Genomic DNA, 16,218 nt, shown 5'->3' with positions numbered 1-16,218 from the left:
TCAACGGAACAGAATAGAGAACCCAGAAATGGGCGCTCAACTCTATGGTCAACCAATCTTCAACAAAACAGGCAAGAACATACACTGGAAAAAAGACAGTCTCTTCGACAAATGGTTTTGGGAAAATTGGACAGCTGCATGCAGAAGAATGAAACTGGACCATTTCCTCACACCATAAACAAAAATAGACTCAAAATAGATGAGAGACCTAAATGTGAGACAGGAATCCATCAAAATCCTCGAGGAGAACACAGGCAGCACCTCTATGACCTCAGCCACAGCAACTTCTTACTAGACACATCTCCAAAGGCAAGGGAAACAAAGGCAAAAATGAACTATGGGAATTCGTCAAGATAAAAAGCTTCTGCACAGCAAAGGAAGCAGTTGACAAAACCAAGACAACTAACAGAATGGGAGAAGATATTTGCAAATGACACATCAGATAAAGGCCTGGTATCCAAGATCTATAAAGAATTTACCAAACTCAACACACAAAGAATAAATAATCTATCAAGAAAGGGGCAGAAGACATGAACAGACATTTCTCCAAAGAAGACATACAAATAACCAACAGACATGTGAAAAAATGCTCTGCATCACTCCGCATCAGGGAAATACAAATCAAAACCACAATGAGATACCACCTTATACCAGTCAAAGTGGCTAAAATGAACAAGTCAGGAAATGACAGATGTTGATGAGGATGCGGAGAAAGGGGATCCCTCTTACACTGTTGGTGAGAATTCAAGCTGGTGCAGTTACTCTGGAAGAGTATGAGGGTTCCTCATAAAAAATAAAGCTACCCAATGACCCAGCAATTGCACTGTTGAGAATTTACCCCAAAGATACATATGTATTGATCTGAAGGGGCACCTGCATCCCAATATTTATAGTAGCAATGTCCACAATAGCCAAACCATGGAAAGAGCCCAGATGTCTATTGGCAGATGAATGGATAAAAAAGATGTAGTGGGGGACGCCTGGGTGGCTCAGCGGTTGAGCATCTGCCTTCCGCTCAGGGTATGATCCTGGGTCTGGGGATCGAGTCCCACATCGGGGTTCCTGCAAGGAGCCTGCTTCTCCCTCTTCCTGTGTCTCTGCCTCTCTGTGTCTCTCATGAATAAATAAATAAAATCTTAAAAAAAAAGATGTAGTAGATAAATACAATGAAATATACTCAGCCATCAAAAAAATGAAATCTTGCCACTTGCAACAATATGGATGGAGCCAGAGGATATTTTGCTAATTAAAGCAAAATAAGCCAATCAGAGAAAGACAACTACCATATGATCTCACTCATATGTGGAATTTAAGAAACAAAACAGAGGATCATAGGGGAAGGGAGGAAAAAATAAAACAAGATGAAATCAGAAAAAATAAAACAAGACACACTATAAGAGACTTAATCATAAGAAACAAACTGAGGGTCTCTGGAGAGGAGGCAGGTGGGGAGATGGGGTAACTGGGTGGTGGACATTAAGGAGGGCATGTGATGTCATGAGCACTTGGCATTATATAAGACTGATAAATCACTGACCTCTACCTCTGAAACAAATAATACATTTTATGTTAATTAATTGAATTTAAGTTTTAAAAAAGAAAAAGTTGCAAAACATCCTCAACTTAATTTCTTTTGTAACTTTAGTTACACATTCCTGTGTAACTCAGATTGCCAAAATGTAAATTCCTTCATTGCTAATTATTAAAATACATATATAATAGAAAGCAAGCAAGCAAGCATAGGGCTGGGGACTCGGGAGTTAGGAATCCCAGCTGTGCCATCCTGGGTCGAGGGGTGCCTCCCCTGGCCCTCTTATCCTCACTTTGAGAAATTGCAACACCACCAATTGGTATAATTGTTGACCATCCACATGCACATTGTTTGACACATTGCCGTAAACTTAGTGGCTTCAAACAAGACAAGTTTATTATCTTACAGTTCTGGAGGTCAAGTAAAAAATGAGTCCTACAGGAGCTAGAAAGGTGTCAACTGGGCCACGTTCCTTCAGGAGACTCTCAGGGAGAATCAGCTCCTTGACTTTTCTAGTTTGTAGGGGCTGCCCACGTTCCTCGACTTGTAAACACATCGCTCCAATTTATGCTTCTATCTCCTGACTCTGGGTCTCCTGCAACTGACCCTCTCTTATAATGACCGTTGTAATTACTTCAGACCCACCCAGATAATCCTCTGTCTCAAAATCCTCAACTTAATCATATCTGCAAGGTCATTTTGCTGTGTCAGGTAACATATTCACAGGTCCTGGGGTAAGGATCTGAACGTCTTTGAGGAGGTCATTATTCACCTATCGCAATGCCCCACCGAAGGACAAACATGGCAAATAGTTTTAACTATGGCATATTTCAAGCTTACAGGAAAGAATAGGCAATAATGTGACAGAGATTGGTATACCTACCACTAACTCAACTTTATACCACATGTAGCTCTTATTTTTTTAAGTAATAAAATATTGCAGATTCAGTAGAAGCTCCAGCACTCCCCAAACATCTCCTCTCTTCAAGAGAATTTAAGCATTTTCTTAAATTTGGCATTAGCCTCTGCATTCGCAGCTTCCTATTTTTACTGTCTTTCTGGTGAGCTCAAATCAGTGAAATCCAAAGAGTTGCCTGCACGTATGATGTGACTATGAGAATCGGCTGCAGGAAGCTTCCCTGGCCCCACGCCTCCAGCGCAGACCACCATTCCACTCGGAGAGCATCTGGGCCAGCATGGGGGTAAGATGGGGGTTATAGATCAGCCCCCCCTTTACTCAGGGAGAACGTGCCACCATACAAGAGGTGACTCCCATGTATAACATGGCTCCTAAATACAAGGAACCCCCTTGCCTGATGCTCAACAGAGAGAGGGCAATTGGTTGCAATGCTGGAGGGAGCACTGGCTGGGAAGGCTCCTGGAGGACTGGTATGATGGCTTTCAGTGTAGATTTTCACCCTGCCCCCAGCTTTGGAACTTAATCCTCACCTAAGATGCAAGCCCACAGAAAGGAACTGAGGCATAAGACCCCAACAGGAATTACCCAAGAAAAATAGGGAAGAGTGTGTGCGTGTGTAGGGCTGGGGAGGAGGACAAGGACTTTCCAGGCTGAGGCAACAGCTCTTGCAGATGGCAGTCTGGGGGATGTGACATGGCTAAAGCATTAGAAGGAGGTGAGAGCCAGTGGGGACTAAATCCCATGGGGCCCTGTGTGCTCCAGGTGGTGGGGAAGACAGCCTGAAGTAGGGGGTACGGTCAATAAGCCTGGGTGGGAATTCTGGTCGTGTCACTTCTTGCTGGTATGGTGACTCCTCGGAGACTACTACTCAGCCTCTTTGCTCCTGTTTCCTAATCTGTAAAGCCAACCAAACACTTGTCAGATTTGTACAGAGAGCTGAATGAGATAAGATATGCAAAAATTGCGTGAAGCTGGAAAAGCGTTCCCATAGCCGCAATCATACTTTTGCTATTATTATAATTGAGGGCATTCCCCCAGGGGAGAGGTAGAACAGTGTTCCCTGGGCACAGGGAGGAGAGGATTTGTAGCTCCAGGGGCCTGTTGGCAGAACCCTTTTTTGGCTGGCTCTACAGAAGGTTCCAGGAAAGCAGGAGGCACAGCGTGTGCCGGGAACTTCCCAGCAGCTCAACCTCCCAGGGAAATAGGGAGAAAAAACAAACTTTCCAGAGGCTAAGACTCTCAGGTTTCTGGGATCCCCCATACTACCATGTACCCTGACACCCACCCACTTCTCTGTCCCAATAGCAGGAAGCAAGCCAGAGGGAGCTGAGAGCAGATCAGTGATCTTAAGAACTCGGATCCTTTCCTTATTCTGCATTGCTCAGGTGGGATTTCCCCTAACTCATCTTTGCCTCCCTCCTGCCTCCCTGCTCCCACTGCACCCTGCGCTAGGGAAACCTTGTGACTTTGAGCTGCTCTCAGCCCTCCAGGGTCTCAGGTTCCTGTTTCCAAGGACCTGTTAAGATGAAGGCTCCCAGAATGGTATTGCTTCCTGCTCAGTGTGGGCCCCCACTGCCCAGGATTACTTATGTTTCTGAGAAGAGGCTCAGAGACCAGGGACCTGGGGAGAGCTGGTTCCCTGTGAACACAGTGTCTTATTCATGGATGAAGGCTCAGAGCACTTGCCCTCAAGGAGTTGGGTGAGATACAGGGACACACAGTTAGTGGCAGAACGGGGACTGCAGCCCAATTCCTATTTGATCCACTCTAATGGCTATGTCCATGGCCTGCTCCTGCCCCTGCCTCTGCCCACCACCAGTAACAGGGGGACCTCCCGGGTGCTCAGTTCGGGGCTGGCATCTTTGATTCCTCAAATATCCAGGACTCAGAGCTAAAGCTAGGGAAGGTCCTTAGGCTCTATAGCAGAGAGAGTACATACACATCAACTGTCCCCCAAGACTTCACTGCCAGAACCTTCCCCACCCATCCCTAGCTCAAGGAGGTAAAGAGATGTTCCTCCTCCCTCCACCTGAATCTCTGGCTATTGGAGACCAAAATTTGGCTCATCGTGGAGGATGGGAAAAGGAGACCTTCTTTATAGGGAAAAATGAGGCCTTTTGTCTCTAAAGTGGGCATGATTGATACTACAGTTAGAAATGTATTCAGCCACAAATAATAAAAATAATAATGATAAACCCTGATCAATAATATCTTAAAGATGTTGTTTATTTTTCCCATATAATATGACAGGGATCTGGTCTTTCTGGTTCTCTAAGCTTTCTCCTCATGGTGTCAAAATGGTTGCAGCAGCCCCATACATCACATTTTTACACCATGCTCAGAGGCAGGAAATAGGGGTGATACCAGGCAGAGTTTCTTCCTTATTAGCAAGCAAAGACTGTTTTCAGGAACCCAACCACTAAACTTTCTTCACATCATTGACCAAAGGGATTATAAAGCCTTTTACAGCAAAGCCAGAAAAGGTGTGTTTGGCTATCCTGGGCTTTTTTTTTAATCCTGGGCTTTTAAATGAGAACAAGAGAGGAAGAAAGGTTTTGGATGACTCTGAGTCGGCCAACCAAAAGTACCTGCCACAACTGACCAGCTCAAGTTGCTCAAGACAGAGCAACTAAATGTGGATGCAAAATTTATGAGATTTTCTGGTGAGGGGCCCAGAGATTGACTTGCAAAGCTGAGGAAAATTCCCTGATCTAGACTGGAGAAGAGTTTAAATCTTGTGGCTTAGTGTGATAGAAAACTTCCTGGATGAGACCTCACTTTCAGGTGGTATTCCACAATTGTATTGCCCCGTAAAAAACCACCCCAATGGGTATTTACCCCAAAGATACAAGCGTAGTGATCCGAAGGGACACCTGCACCCCAATGTTCATAGCAGCAATTTCCAGAAGCCAAACCATGGGAAAAGCCCAGATGTTCATCCATAGATGAAAGGATAAAGATGTGGTGTATATATAGGCACTGGAATATTACTCAGCCATCAGAAAAAAAAAGAAAAAAAGAAATCTTGCCATTTGCAGTGATGTGGTTAGAAATAGAGGATATTATACTAAGCAAAATAAATGCAAAGAAAGATAATTATTGTATGATCTCACTCATATATAGGATTTAAGAAACCAAACAGGATCATAGGGGAAGAGAAGAAAAAATAAAATAAGATGAAATCAGAGAGGAAGACAAACCCTAAGAGACTCTTAATCATAGGAAACAAACTGAGGGTCGCTGGAGGGGAGAGGGTAACTCTCCCTGCATGGAGCCATGGGTGGAGGGAAGGGGTAACTGGGTAATGGGCATTAAGGAGGGCAAGTGATGTAGTGAGCACTGGGTGTTATATAAGACTGATGAGTCACTGATCTCTACCTCTGAAATCTATAATACATTATATGGCAATTAACTGAATTTAAATACAATTTAAATATGTATATATATAATCTTTTTAAAATTTTAAAACAATTGAGCAAATAAATAATGAATCAATCGGTTGAGGCTATTCTTAATCCACTGGAAAAAAACCCCAAACAAAACAAAACAAAAAACTCACCCCAAAATGTAGTGGCTTAAAAAGGATAATTTATTACTATCTCTCATTGTCTAGGAGTCAACAGGGCTCAGTGGGGCAGCCCTTACTGGGACCTCTTGAGGTTGCAGTCAGGGCTGGAGCCCATCTGCAGGTTTTTCTACTTAAATGTCTGGCTCCTGGGCTGGGACAGTTGGGATGCCAAGCATCTCTCTTTCTGCGGGTTCTCTCCAGTTGACTAGCTCTGGTGACTTTACAACATAGTGGTCTTAGGATTGTCAAACTTCTTTCAAGGCAGCTGGCTTCACCCTAAAGAAATGTCCAAAGATCATTTCCATGAGAACCTGCAGGACTTCCACCTTTCCTTCAGGTGGAAGGAAAAACCACTCAAACCCAAGGTGGGGGAGGGGTCATTGAACTCTGTCTCTTGACTTGAGGTAGGGAAGGAGTTACTGGCAGCCACAGTGATTCGAGTACAACAGAGGTGAATTCAGTGTGGCTTATCTTCAGTGAGGGAGGGAGCAGTGAGGCCCTGAAGGCATCAGGTCAGAAGAGGGACCTGCAGGGTACAGAGGGAGCTATTGGTGAGGAAATGTTGACCCAGCCCCAAGGTGGCTCCTGAACAATGGGTTCTGAAAGTCTCTGATCCTGTGCAACCATCAGCCAAGGAGATATGGCCAAATCTCCCACAAAACTCATGGGGAGATAGGAGTTACCCTGTGTGGGAGTCTAAACACAGAGGCAGAGAAGGGCCATATGTGGCTGGGGCAGGGATGCTGATTCATGGTCAGGGGTTGAGTGTCTAGGAACCCCCTGTGGCACCATAAACCCTTGTGGCACCCTGTCTCTTTTGGGGTCTGCCTTTCTCTCCATCCTTTAAGTAGGGGGATGGCAAACCACAGTCAGTGGGCGACACCCAGCCCTGGGCCTGTTAGATCCAACCTGTGCTAAGAATCGTTTTAAAGGATTGCAAGAAAAGGTGGGGAAGGGGAGAGGATGCAAGTGGCCTTTGAGGTCTAAAATATTGACTCTTTGGTCCTTTACAGAAAAAGACTGAGGGTGCCAGTCTGAAATAAATGGGGTGGCTCCTGCTGGTGCCAAGAGACCTGATATCAGGTGCCACCATGAAAATTATTTCCTTTCCAATTCCCAATGCTGGCTTCTTTGGGGAAATCAAATCTCTGTTGGGGGTGGCTATGTCTTGAACGCTGGATGAACTTTTTCATCTTTCCTTTATCCAGCTTGAATTATGTAGCATTGCTTTGTTTCCATGGTATTTATGTTTATCATCAACACTATTCATGGCTACAATGTTGATTTTTCACCTACTATGTACACTTTCCTTTGAAATAAACCCATTACGTTGAACATGAGAGAACTTAAGGAACTTTCTTTTTTTTTTTTTTTTTCTAGATTTGATTTATTTATTTGAGAGAGAGCACAAGCAGTGGGGAGAGGGAGAAGCCTGGATCCCAGGACCCTGGAATCATGACCTGAGCAGAAGACAGGTGCTCAACCAACTGAGCCACCAGATGCCCAAGAACTTTCTATTTAATAGAAGACAATAGAAGGGATGTACTGAAATGGCAAATACAGATAGTGAGGGTGGTGTATGAATGACTGGATTTAGATGTGGGGCCCTGGGTTCTGCCTTAGTCCTTTTTTCTCTCCTCCCCGCTCTTCCCAGTCAGGTTGTGCGCTTCCAAGCCTTCTTAGATCCATTCAACATGCCGGGGACCCACGCCTGCACGGCCAGGCAGCTCTGCCTGAGTTCCAGAATGTCCACATGAACCACCAATGGGACATCTCCATTCCTATGTCCCAGCTACACCTAAAATAGAATGTTTCCACAAGCAAACTCCTGCTCAGAGCCCCACCTCTTCCTGTGTCCCCATCTCAAGGAAAAGCATCTTTATGGAGTCGGACCCCTGTGAATTCTCCCTTCCTGCCCCCCACCTGGTTCACCTCCAAGGCCTGTCAATCCCCCCTAAATACCTTCTGCACCTATCCATTGGAAAACTCCAGGCCACTTATCTCACACCTGGATATAACCTGGATATAACCCATGCTGTCTGCCTGTCTCAAAGAATTCTTCTACATGTCACCATCTCCACCCACCACCCAGCCCTGCCTGCCCACTGCCCTTAGGATAAAGTCAGATCCGCATTCCTGCAAGCTCTGACCCCACCATACCCCACCCCACCCCTCTCAGGCTCAGCTCCCACATGCTGTTCCTAGAACTTAATGCTCGGCTGGCCGGAGACTCGATGACATCTTTAGGTTGCTCAAAAATGGACTGCTTCACTCCCAACGTCGGGCTTCTGCTTCTGGCATTTCCTTTTACTGTAATGCTCCGAGTGAGTCCAGTCTGTGCTGAGTCACTCTTGCTCACCCTGCAGCGTGGAGGGCTCAGTAGGTCAGTCGACTTCTGTGGGACAACTTCATGGTCTGCAGGCAGGCTATGAGTTGTCCCTTCCTCTCCTGCACCGTCCAACAGATGAAAGATTCTTTAACAAAACAGGAAAAGAAGTCAATTTATGGGACATGTGAATAGGAAAAAACAAAAGAATCTTCCCTCCCAATCTCGATTTTTGACACCCTTGGCCCTGGGCAGAAGGCTGTAACCAGTCCAGCCATGATTTTCCATTTGCCAGAGGAACCCTGGGCAAAATGGGGTGGCATTCTTTAAGAGCTATCTTAAGCAGATGGACACAAATGCAACTCTGTGGCCCCTTCTGTAACAGGGGCCAACCCTCCCCCACCACCCTGACAGTTTCTCTCCATTAGAAGAGAACCTGGTTCTCACGAGTACCCTCTCCACACCCAGTTGACTCCCAGTGATCATTTCCTACTTCTGCCCCCTAAAAAAAGTCACAGTGGTCATGAAGCAGAAGAGCAAGGTTCTTGTCTCACAAAGTCAATGAATCTTGTGAACAAAGGAGAGTGAGTAGAACAAGAGAGTTTTGTTAAGCCAGAATATACGGAAGAAGCTATCAGGGGTGAGAGGAGTCCTACAGAGTTGCCCACGTGGGCCTCCCCTGACAGTCTTTTTTTTTTTTTTTTTTAAGGTTTTATTTATTTATTCATGAAGACACAGAGAGAGAGAGAGAGAGAGAGCGTGAGGCAGAGACAGGCAGAGGAAGAAGCAGGCTCCATGCAGGGAGCCCAATGAGGGACCAGATCCCGGGACTCCAGGATCATGCTCTGAGCCAAAGGCAGATGCTTAACTGCTGAGCCACCCAGGCATCCCCACAGTCTTTTTTAAAAAATATTTTATTTATTTATTCATGAGAGACACAGAGAGAGAGGCAGAGACATAGGCAGAGGGTGAAGCAAGCTCCCTGTTGGGAGCCTGATGCAGGACTTGATCCCAGAACCCCTGTATCACACTCTGAGCCAAAGGCAGATGCTCAACCACTGAGCCACCCAGGCACCCCCACAAAGGAATTTTTATATGTTAAAGTAGACTTACAGGATCTTGGGGGTCCAGCTAAGATTGCCTTTTGCCTTTAGCAAAGCGTCAACATCCAGGTTGTTGAGCCCCCAGAAGAATGTCACTCTGCTTGCCTCGAGGACCTGTGTGTCACTGGGCTGCAAGCAGTAAGGAAATTCAGTAATTTTTCTCCTGCCTCTGTTTCCCACATCAGTGAGATCTCAGGCCTCTGAGTCAGACCGACATCAAGTTTCTGCTCTGTCATTTACTACGTGACCATCAACAAGTTGTATCATCTGAGTGCCAAATGTGCTTGAAAGGAATAAATGAAATGGTAGCGATACTGCCCTTAGCAGAGTTGGGTCCGTAGGAAGCAAATGACAGGCATTATTATCATCATTAAAACTCTTTAAGTTCTTATTTAAAAAGAAAATGTTATTACAATAAAATTGACTTTTTCTCTGGATGTACAATTTGAATTTTAGCACATGTACAGATTCATGTAACTGTTCCCATCATCAGAATGCATGACAATTCCATTATTCCTCCTCCCCCCAAAAAACTCCCTCCTGCTCTGCCTTTCCCTTCCCTACTCATGACCCCTGCCAACCACTAGCCGGTTCTCTCTTCCTACAGCTTTGTCCTAGAAGGGCACCTGGATGCCCCAGTCAATTAAGCATCTGACTCTTGATTTTGGCTCAGGGCTTGATTTCAGAGTCATGAGATTGAGCCCTGAGTCAGGGTCCGCACCAGGCATGAAGCCTGCTTCAGATTCTCTCTCTCCCTCACCCTCTACCCCTTCCCCATCTCTAAAAAAAAAGCATATCATATCCATGGAATCTGATAGTATATAACCTTTGGAGACTGGCTGTTTTCACTCAATATTAGGCCTTCATGATTCATCCAAGGTGCTGTGTATCAATGGCTCCTTCCCTTTATCATCCAGGAGTAGACACATCCTGGGAACTGCTTCCTTGCCTTTCACCTCAACCAACTGTCTACGCTAGATAGACACAAATAGGTGCTACAAGGACTTAGCCTAGAAGTCACTCTCCCTAGGGAAGCTGGTGGCCCCCAGACTTTGTGTCAGCTGCCCTTTCTATTAGCCTCCCATAAGCAAGCCCTCCTGAGAGAAAAGGGATTGAATCCACCTGTATGGTTTCAGGGAGAGAAAAATCTGGTCCCCTCAGTGGTAGCAAATGAAAGACACCAAGGGGCTGACAGCTGGTGTCTGGGGAGCAACACTGAGCCTGGATCTCCCTGCGCTCCAGGACCTGCCGTCTGCAGCCAGAGTCAGGCAGCCCATTCTACTGTTCCTTCCACTTACCAGTCACAGGACAGAACAGGCTAGAGCCCGTGAGTAGGAAGAAAACTTTCAGAGGGCAAGGGAGAGATTGAGCAGGAGAGAGTGGCTGTTTGCAGCCTGAATAGCATCTTTCTTTGCACTATTTTCTTCCTCCAGATTGGTTTAGAGGCACAGCCCAGCTGCTGCCCTGACTCTTGTTCGGGCTTATTGTCTACGGGCACCTCCTTCCTCAGTACTGTCGGAGAACAGGAGGGATGCCTGCCTCCGACTTGTCCTAGAAACGTCTTTTTTGCCTTCTGTCTGTCCTGTCCATTCCTGGGATCCCCAAAGCTGGGTTCTAAGGCCATGACACATTAGAGAAAGACAGGAAGGCAGAGAGGAGGGAGGGAGAGGAGGAGAGAGGCTCACCCTCTTTGCTCCGTAAGTGCAGTGTGTGTGGCTGGGCCTTTCTATGCCTCTCAGGCCCGGAGGGGACACACGGAGGCAGCAGCCCTAATAAGTGGTTTAGTTCTGCTGTCCAGCATGGGGCTTGTGAGCTTTGGCTCAGGGCAAAGAGGCCCGCGGGGGTGGGCTGCGGCCAGCTGGCCTGGGGGGTTTTGGGGGCCCCAGGGGTACTCCAGCTTTCACTTCCCCTGGAAGCCCTGTGCACTTGATCTCTGGGGCTGCTGCCACATGCGGGTGTCCGTCCCCAGGGGGTTTCGGTTCATGGGTTTTCAGAGCAGCGGGTCAACATCAGTAAGATGACAGAGTTAGAGCTTTCGGACCCGGGACCCACCAGGAAGGCTAACACATGAAAACACAAAAACACTGACATCAGGCAAGCGTGTTAGAAGACACGCAGTATCACCTGCACTTGGCCACAGGGAAATTTGAGTGATATCATGGGTTCTAATCCCACCTGTGAATGTTGTTCGCTGCTGGCCCACAGCTGTACCCTGCTCCAGAGAATTGCTGCTGTGGACAGGAGCCACCTCGTCGTCACACCCCGCTGGCGTGGGGTGGACCTGCAGCAAGGACGGTGTGGCCCTTCCCCTTGTGTCAGGGTGGAACGGCTCTGTGGCGCCAGAACTCCCAGGGGATCAAGCTGCTGTCAGACCTGAGCTGAAAGCAGCAGCCGTGCTTGGCTTCTTCACTTGCCCTGTCCTACTTCCCCTCTCTTCCGAGTTATCATCCTGAGAGCTCTCCATCCATGTGCCCTGTTCACAGAAACCCCCAGCTCAGAGTCTGCCTCCAGGGAACTCAAGCCAACTAGCAAGTGGGGCCAGCCCAAGGCAGAGTTAAGGGGACCTTGCTCTTGCCAGAAGAGCTTGGAGCTTGTGCACAGACTACACAGAAGGAGAGCTGCTTCCTTCAGCCCACTCCCACCTGTGACACTTTGCTTGTAAACTTCGGCAAGTCAAAGGGTCCCACCTCCATTGCTTTCCAGCATGGGGCTCCTGGTTCTAGCCGCACACAGAGAAAAATTTGCAATGGATTTGCTCATGGGGCTAGGTATGTTTTGGTTTAGACAGAGAGCAGTGATGGGTATGGATCCTGCTGCCCCAGAAACACCTCTGTTGGGGGACAGTCTCTTGGCCTGACTCCAGTCACCTTGCTGGTAAGGGCACTCAAAGGGATGGGGGCCCATGGGATGCCTCTTTCTTCACATGATCAGCCCCTCAGGAGACACACAAAGAAGAAAGCTGATGGAAAGCAAAAGGCATCTCCTCCCCGCATTTCTACATCTCTCTCCAAGCCACCTTCTTCCTTTCTCTATCAACCCAAGTACCACCCACCACCACTTCTGCAGCTACAGATTGAACATCCACTGGGTGCCAGGCACCATTCCAGGCACTGTTCCGGGCACCGGGATATGGCAGTGATCACCATGGAGCAGCCTGGCTCTCAGAGAGCTCACGCCCCCGTTAGTGGGGGCTGGAGAAGTAAGGATTTTTTTTTTTTTTTTTACGAATTTATTCATGAGAGACACACACACACACACAGAGAGAGGCAGAGACACAGGCAGAGGGAGAAGCAGGACTTGATCTAGGGATTCTGGGATCACCACCCAAGCCGAAGGCAGACATTCAGCCACCAAGCCACCCAGGTGCCCCTAGAAGTAAGGATATTTAACAGAAATAATATTAAAAGCTATAAAGAAAAAGCAGTAGTAGCATAGAGAGAGACCAAGTTCTAGGAGGGTGGGTCCCTTGGGATAGGGGTCAGGGAAGGCATGTAGGAGCTGACCCTTGAGCTGAGCCGTCAGCATCCACAGGCCAGGCCAGCAAAGATCTAGGGCAAAGGCATCCAGGCAGAGGGAACAGTATGTACACAAGTCCTGAGGTACACTGAATAGGCCCAAAGTGGGAGATCCAGGGAGGTCTCTGGGGGTCTCCTGGGGTTGTTTTTCCTTCCATCTGACTCCTCCCAGGGATCGATGGAAGCAAGAAATCTTACATATCTGCATGAAAGTCTATACACATTCACCTCAGGGCTGTCCTGACAGGGCAGAGCTCTTGCTGGGGTAGCTTTTCCTCTTCCAGACCGTAAGCTAAGTTTTCAACATTTCACCCAAAGCTTTCAGAAGGACAAGAGGACAGCCTTCAGTTCTCTTTTTAGGGCCTCATGGAGCCCTGCTACAGACTGCTGACCCTCACATGCCAGGCCAGGGGTGACAAAACTTCCTGTCTGTGTGCACGTGCTTGTGCTCCAACTTACTTCTCTGGAGACAGATGCCTTGGAAACTTATAAGCCATAACAGTCCCTTTGGCAACATGGGCTAGGGACCGCCATCTCTTCTAGGAGCTGTGGAGCCAGGGGAGGTACTGGCTAGCCTCCCAGCACGCTCCCCAAGGCCTTCTCCCCAAGACATCCTCACCTGATGGCTCAGCTCAGCCCCGAAGCCAGTTCCTTCCTCCAGCCTCCGAGCTGCCTGGGTGCTGGTATGGCTCACCACGGTCCATTTTACTTACCTGGTCAGGAAGATGCCCGAGGGTCTCAGTGATAGGTTAGACGAGTTTAGTAACTTTGAGCCTCAGTGTCACCCTATCTACCATTCCTCCAGCTTACACACCCAATGAACTCCAGACACCAGGACTGTATCTGGTTTGCTCTATGAAAGTAACCACAAGGGGATCCCTGGGTGGCTCAGCGGTTTGGCGCCTGCCTTCAGCCCAGGGCCTGATCCTGGGGTCCTAGGATTGAGTCCCACATCAAGCTCCCTACATGGAGCCTGCTTCTCCCTCTGCCTGTGTCTCTGCCTGTGTCTCTCTCTGTGTGTCTCTCATGAATAAATAAATAAAATCTTAAAAAAAAAAAAAAAAAAAGAAAGTAACCACCATGATTATGTGGAGCGGGAGGGAAGAGCTTTTAGCCCCCTCCCAAGTCACAGGATGACATCTACTTGGTTTCATCTTTTTGAGGAGATTCTAGTTAATTTTTATCTAGGATCCTTCAAAAGCCGTTCTCCACCAGCTGCTGTGGGCAACAGAAAGACCCAGACCTCACACGAGGGAGATGACTATCCCTCTGTCTTCTGCCAGAGTGGCAGACAGAAGAGTGAGGCTGGGGAGGGGACCAGGACAGAGAGGCGGTGGGAGTAAAGCATGCCAGGTGAGACAAAGGCAAAGGAAGTGGGTGGTCAGTCTAAAGATGATGGACAGAGTGGGGTGGACAGGTGTTATAGTGGTGGGGGGCACTAGAGGACATGGGTGTAACTCCCCAGGGGTTGAGGAATGAGCAGAGGTCACTTCACCTTAGGAAGGAGCAGCTTAAGGGCACCTGGGTGGCTCAGTGGTTGAGCGTCTGCCTTTGGCTCAGGTCATGATCCCAGGGTCCTGGGACCGAGTCCCTCATAGGGCTCCCTGCAGGGAAACTGTTTCTTCCTCTCGCTTAATGTCTCTTGCCTCTCTCATGAATAATATAAATAAAATATTTAAAAAGAAGAAAGAAAGAAGAAGAAGAAGAAGAAGAAGAAGAAGAAGAAGAAGAAGAAGAAGAACTAGCAGCTTAATTCTGCAACAACCCAGCAAGCAGAGAAAGGGGCTAAGGTGTTGAGTACCCCATCCCACCCATGCTGAGCCTCCAGCTCTCCTGCAGTCCAGAAGAGCCAGTCCCGGATGTGGACAAGGCCCATGCTTGGGGCAAGCTGGACCAGAACCAGACAACCCAGGCAACTCCTCCCTCCACACACAGCTGTGAGGCAAGACGAGCTCCCTAAGGATCCCTGGCCTCCCAGGAGTGGATGTCCTAACGGAGTAGGGGATCCGCACCTGCCACTGTTCTTCACCCAAACCAACATCAAGAGGGACACCACACCTCCTAGGGTCCCTTTAACTCTTAAACAATGTCTGATTCTATGAGACTGGGGTGTCAAGGTCACCTCAGAGTACTAAGGGAGGGGTGGGGTCAGAGCTGCTAAGCTGTGAATGGCTTTTGGGGGAGTGGCAGTAGTTGCAAAATCCAGGCCACACAAACAATAATAATATTGTGGGGTACTCAACTATAAGTCAACTTCTACAGTGTCCATCGTGACAGTGATGCTGTCAGGTGAGTAGAGCAGTTCTGACATCATACAGGAGTCCCTCCAGAGGGGCAAGTAAGACAGGCCCTCCACTTCCTGTGGCCCAACCCTGCTCTGGGCCTTCAGGGTCTACCTTCTAGGTGCTGGGGGGAAGTAAGAGCTGCAACCCGTCCAAAGGATCCTTCCATATTCATAGCATGCGCTGGAGGCCAACCAGGTCCTTGAAAACCAAAAATTGATTTGCAGATGGATTTGCAAGTTGAATTGCTTTATCACCCCCACCCGCTCATCGATATTTACTTCTGCTTCATAGCAAAATCAATTCAACAAATTGTCCCTAGAGCCCCCAAGCTAGAAGTGATCTGTTCCCCTCTAAACTTCAAGCCTGTCTTATAGAAAGCATTTTTTATTATTTCACTTGTATATTTAAAGACTGATAGCTCACCATATCATTAAGTTTGTCCCAGCCATTCCACTCTCTGAGCTTCTCCTCCTCCCAGAGCTCGTATTTCTAGCTAGTAGAGTTTTGACCAGAGACATCCATTCACTGAAGCCGATGTGTTGACGCTGATAGAAAACAAGGCCTCAGCCTCTTTTCCATGCATTTATAAAGCTCTTTGAGCTTCTGCTTCTACCCCCCCTCAAAGAAGCAGGAACAGTGTATCAACTCTCTTCCTCCATAGCATAGAGCAAGGTATTTGCTCTGAAGTAGAAGCTAAGTGGATATTGATGAGTTGGGGGTAAGTGGTTGCTTTGTCTGTCTGAGAAAAAGACACCCTTTAAGGGCTGCCATTAACTGGGCATTTGATTCTGCCCTGCCCCCAGCACTGATTGTAAACATCCAATTGTTTGAGGCCCACTCACCCCTTCCCCAGAGACTGAACAGGGGCCCCCTGCTGCCAGAGAGCCCCCCTCTCTGAAGGTGATTCTCCAGAAACAACATCAGCAGAGTATGGGTTAGTATGCATCTGGCGCCCACAGACCCTCTGTTAA

The 16,218-nt window shown here is 47.7% G+C and overlaps 1 long non-coding RNA gene across 2 annotated transcripts; it reads right to left on the bottom strand.

Annotated features, from left to right (window-relative positions):
• Nucleotides 1–7,518: 7,518 nt before the first annotated feature.
• Nucleotides 7,519–15,795, bottom strand: LOC144293189 (uncharacterized). Of its 2 annotated transcripts, XR_013360620.1 has the most exons (3): nucleotides 15,671–15,795; nucleotides 9,458–9,576; nucleotides 7,519–8,492 (listed from the first exon to the last, which is right to left on the bottom strand). It is a non-coding gene; the product is annotated as an uncharacterized LOC144293189 (long non-coding RNA). The 2 variants fall into 2 exon arrangements; XR_013360619.1 differs by lacking the exon at nucleotides 15,671–15,795 and having other exon boundaries at nucleotides 9,458–9,913.
• Nucleotides 15,796–16,218: the final 423 nt, after the last annotated feature.

Source organism: Canis aureus, chromosome 21 (assembly GCF_053574225.1).
Source record: "Canis aureus isolate CA01 chromosome 21, VMU_Caureus_v.1.0, whole genome shotgun sequence".
NCBI classification, from domain to species: Eukaryota; Metazoa; Chordata; class Mammalia; order Carnivora; family Canidae; genus Canis; species Canis aureus.
Note: the sequence above shows the minus strand (reverse complement) of the source record. Positions and strands in the feature narration are given on the sequence as shown.